Source organism: Galeopterus variegatus, unplaced genomic scaffold (genome assembly GCF_000696425.1).
Source record: "Galeopterus variegatus unplaced genomic scaffold, G_variegatus-3.0.2 Scaffold904, whole genome shotgun sequence".
Taxonomy (NCBI): domain Eukaryota; kingdom Metazoa; phylum Chordata; class Mammalia; order Dermoptera; family Cynocephalidae; genus Galeopterus; species Galeopterus variegatus.
The window spans coordinates 260,102-265,443 of NW_007727015.1; the positions used below are offsets into that span (position 1 = coordinate 260,102).

General features: G+C 40.8%; 1 protein-coding gene across 1 annotated transcript in view; it reads left to right on the forward strand.

Annotated features, from left to right (window-relative positions):
• AMFR (autocrine motility factor receptor, E3 ubiquitin protein ligase) overlaps positions 1-5,342 on the forward strand; it is a 39,504-nt gene that overhangs the window by 23,864 nt on the left and 10,298 nt on the right. The gene's annotated exons all lie outside the window — the stretch shown is intronic.

A 5,342-nucleotide genomic window follows, 5' to 3' on the forward strand; every position in this document is an offset into this window, starting at 1 on the left:
AGTTTGGAAGCCAGCTTTCATTTTACCTCTGTGGCAGATAATCTAACCTTTTCTGAGCAGTACTAGGTTCACTATTATGATATAGGCTTACCTTCGGCCTCTCCTTGATTTTAGCCAAAATATTTTTGGGGGAGTTACTGACTGGAGTGAATGATGTGCCTTTTTAAAAAATTTGTATGAGGCCTACCAAATTTGTTTTTTTGTTCCCTGTCCCCGCCCTTTTCCCCATCCTGCCCCAAATAAGTGTGTGTGAGTGTGTGTGTGTGTGTGCACGCGTGCTGCTGGATCGAGGATATTGTTCAAATACTTCAAATTTCATACTTCAAATTTCTTTATATTTTTCCAGAGGTGCGTGTTTTTATTCTACAATGCTGGAGAAAGTGTGTGTGTGTGTGTGTGCACGCGTGCTGCTGGATCGAGGATATTGTTCAAATACTTCAAATTTCTTTATATTTTTCCAGAGGTGCGTGTTTTTATTCTACAATGCTGGAGAAACATGTTTCAGCATTTTTTAAATCTAGAGTTCATTGTTAGAATAAATTCAGAAGTCTTAAAATACAAACCTCTTTAGTCCTGCTTAGATGAGGACCTCTGGCTGACCTGGATAAGCCTGGCTACTATTCCGAATGTCTTTGGTTCATTTGTTCATCTATTCATTAATCTTTATTTACAAACAAATTTGTACTGAAAGCCTATTGCTGTGACAGGCACCGTGCTGAGCATAGCACCTGTAATGTCAACAAGGTAGACAAGAATTCTGCTCTCAAGAAGAGTAAGTTCTAGTTAGCAAAACAGATTATAAATACAAACAAATAAGGTAATTGCTGATGGTGATGAGTGTTCTGGAGACAGTAAGGCAGGTGGTGTGGTAGAGTAGGTGGGTAAAGGCTATTTTAGAGGAGGCATTTAGAGAAGTTCTCTGAGGAAATAATATTTAAGCTGAGACATGAAGGACCAGATGGAGTTAGATCAGAGGGAAGGAGCAGTGGAAACAGTGGGTGCAAAGGCCATATAGTGAGAAAGTACTAGAGACCGAGAGAGGTTATTGTGGTTGGAGTCTAGCAAGTAGGGGACCGAGACTGTGATATAGAGATTGCAGAGCCAGGTCATGCAGGGTTTTGTAGCCCACAGTCACGTTTAGATTTTACAATGAAAGTATCAGGTGGCCACTCAAAGCTTTTTATAAACACTGCCCACCCTCTCCCTGGGGACTGACGGAACATTGAACAGAAAATGATTTTGCTTCTGGGGGGAGAATAAATTATAGGAGGGTCAAAAATGGAAGCAGCAAGACCAATTAGGAGATCCGTTGCAGTAGTTCAAGCAAACTAAAATAGTGGCTTGGACAGGGTGTTGATAAAACGATGAAAAGAAGGGGGAGATTTAAGATATGCTTGTAAGATGAACTGACGGGACTTGATGATGCTATGGTTTGGATGTGCGAGTGATGGGGTGAGGGTAGTGGAGGAATGAAAGCTGACATGTTGGGTTTTGGTTAAGCAGCTGAGTTGATGGTGGTACCATGTACTAATATAGGCAAGACTGGGGAGGACTGGGCATTCTGTCTGGCTGGGTAGGTTTGGAATGTCATGTAGGCAGTTCTGGACCCCAGCAAAGACAGCAAGCTGGAGATGTGCTCATTTGGGAGTTTTAAGTTTGTAGGTGATATCTAAAGTAATGGACCGGATTTGCTCTTCTAGGAAGAGAATGTAGGTTGCAAAGAGAAGAAGCCTCAGGACTGAGCTGTGAGGTCCTGCCAGGTTACAGAAGTCTGGCACAGAGAGGAGGAGCCATGACAGTCAATTGAGAAAGAAGGAAACCAAGAGAAGGTGGCAGCACAAGCCCAGAGGAGTTCCTGTTTCCAGGAGGGAGGAATCAAGCATATGGGAATTCTTGTAAGATGAGATTGGAAAAGTGCATGTTAGATTTGTAGAGTGAAGGTGATTGATTAGCTGGACAACAAGCACTTTCCATGGCCCTAAGGGCTGAACACTAGATTGTGGTGGATTGCAAAATGAATGGGACCTGTAGAAATAAATAGTATCTAGAAGTATGTTATAAAGGAGGCAGACAGTAGACGTGGTAGCTTGATAGGGATGTGGTATTCAGGGGTGTTTTGTTGTTTAAGATTTTTGAACAGGTCATTTATTCACAAGTTTCAAAACCTAGAAAGGAGTACACAGTGAAGTCATGCTCCCATTCTTTCCCCGTGCTCCCAGTCCCCAACCCCCCATAACAACTTAGTTTAGTTTCTTCTGTATTTTCCTCTTCCAGAATGTTTATAGGCACAAGCTCTATACCCAACAAACAGTAACTACTGATTCCTCCTTCCCCCTAGCCTCTGATAACCATTGTGCTACTTTCTGTCTCTGATTTTAACTACTCTAGGTACTTCATATAAGTGGAATAATACAGTATTTTTCTTTTTGTGTCTGGCTTATTTCACTTAGCATAATGTCATCAAGGTTCATCATGTTGTAGCATGTGTCAGGATTTCCTTTTAAAAATTGAATAATATGGGCCAGCCCAGTGGCGCACTGGAGGGTGCGCCGCTTGGGAGCGTGGCGGCGCTCCCGCCGAGGGTTCGGATCCCATGTGGTGACCGGTTCCCACTCGCTGGCTGAGCGTGGCGCGGGCGCAGCACCGAGGGTTGCGATCCTGTTGCCGGTCCCCGGTACGGGCACGACACCGAGGGTTGCGATCCCGTACCAGCCAGTAAAAAAACAAAAAAAAAGGAAAAAAAAAAAAATTGAATAATATTCCGTTGTATGTATATACCACATTTTGTTTATCCATTCATCTGTGATGGACATTGGGTTGCTGCCATATTTTAGCTGTTGTGAATAATGCTGCTTTGAACATGGGTATACAAATATCTGTCTCTTTGAGACTCTGCTTTCAATTCTTTGAATACTCATGGATCTTTTTTTAAAGACTTTTTCTTAGAGCAGTGTTAGGTTCAGAGAAGAATTAAGAGGAAGGTCCAGAGATTTCCTATACAAGTATACGTCCTCCCCCCACACATGCATAGCCTCCCCCATTATCAACATCTTCCACCAGAATGGTACACCGGTTACAACTGAAGAACTTGCATTGAAATGTTATCACCCAAAGTCCATGGTTTACATTAGGGTTCACTCTTGATGTACATTCTGTGGGTTTGAACAAAGGTATAATAACACATATCCATGATTATAGTATCATACAGAGTATTTTCACTGCTCTAAAAATGCTCTGTGTTTCACCTGTTCATCCCTCCTCTCCCCCCAGCCCCTGGAAACCACAGATCTTTTTTTTTTTTCCTTTTTGTCTTTTTTCATGACCGGCAACGGATCGCAACCCTCAGTGTCGCGCCCGTACCGGACCGGGACCGGCAACGGGATTGCACCCCTCGGTGTTGCGCCCGCACCTCGCTTAGCCAGTGAGCGGCCGGTCTGTATGTGGGATCCGAACCCTCGGCGGGAGCGTCGCCACGCTCCCAAGCAGCACACTGTAGCAGTGCGCCACCGGGCCGGCCCCGAAACCACAGATCTTTTCATCGTCTGCCTAGCTTTGCCTTTTCTAGAATGTCATACAGTTGGAATCATACATTATGTAGTAGCCTTTTCAGATTGGCATCTGTCACTTTAGTAATTTGCATTTAAGGTTTCTCCATGTCTTTTTATGCACTGATAGCTCACTTTTTTTTTTAAGCACAATAATATTTCATTGTCTGGATGTACTACAGTTTATTAATCTAGTCATGTACTTAAGGATATTTTGGTTGCTTCCAAGTTTTGGTAATTATGAATAAAGCTGTTGTAATCATCTATGTGCACGTTTTTGGGTAAACATAAGTTTTTAACTCCCTTGAGTAAATACCAAAGAGTATGACTACTAGATCAAATGGTAAACATATTTTTAGTTTTGCTAGGATCTGCCAAACTGTCTTCCAAAGTGGCTGTCTCATTTTGTATTCTCACCAGCAGTGAGTGAGAGTTCCTGTTGCTCCGCATCCTTACTAGCATTTGGTGGTGTTAGTGTTCCAGCTAGTGGCCATTCTAATAGGTGTGTAGTGGTATCTCATTGTTTTAATTTACATTTCTCTTTTGACATATGATGTGAAGCATCTTTTCATATGTTTATTTGCCATCTGTACATCTTCTTTGGTGAGGTGTCTGTTAAGATCTTCAACCCATTTTTTAATCGGGTTATTTGTTTTCTTATTGTTGAGTTTTGAGAGTTCTTTGTATATTTTGGGTAGCAGCCCTTTATCAGATATACCTTTTGCAAATATTTTCTCTCAGTCTATGGTTTGTCTTCTCATTCTCTTGATACTGTCTTCTGCAAAACTTTTTAATTTTAACGAAGTCCAGCTCATCAATTATTTCTCTCATGGATTATGCCTTTGGTGTTGTATCTAAAATGTCATCACCATACCCAATGTTATCTAGGTTTTCTTTATTATCTTCGAGGAGTAGTATAGTTTTGGTCTATGATATTTTTGAGTTAGTTTTTGTAAATGGTGTAAAGTCTCTGTCTAGATTTGTTTTTTGCATGTGAATGTTTAGTTCCAGCACCATTAGTTGAAAAGGCCATCTTTGGTCTATTGTAGTACCTTTGCTCTTTTGTCAAAGATCAGTTGACTGTATTTATGTGGGTCTATTTCTGAGTTCTCTATTTCTATTTTATCTGTTCTTTACCAATACCACACTATCTTGATTACTGTAGCTTCATAGTAAGTCTTGAAATTGGATAGTGTCAGGCCTCCAACTTTGTTCTTCTCTTTCAGTATTGTATTGTCTATCCTGTGTCTTTTGCCTCTTCATATAATCTTTAGAATCAGTGTGCTGGTATCCATAATATAGCTTGCTGGGATTTTGATTGAAATTACATTGAATCTATACATCAAGTTGTGAAGAACTGACACATGTAATAGGAATGCCGGAAGGAGAAGAAAAAGAGAAAGAAACAGAATATTGAAAACAATGACTGAGAATTTCCCCAAGGATAAATGCCAAAAAAACTATACCTAAGCATATCGTTTCAGACTACAGAAAATCAAACACAAAGAAAAAAATCCTGAAAGAAGCTGGGGGTGGGGGTGGGGAGAGCAAAGACAGTGTGTTTATAACATTTGTAGTTGTCCCATAGTCCTTGGATATTCTACTTTGTTATTTTCCATCTTAATTCTCTTTGCTTTTTGGTTTTCAAAGTTTCTATTGATGTCTCTTCAGGCACAGTGATTTTTCCTGCAGCCATGTCCAGTCTGCTAGTAAGTACATCAAAGACATTCTTCATGTCTGTTCAGTGTGTTTGATCTCTAGCATTCTTTTTGGTTCTTTGTTAGGATTTCCATCTCT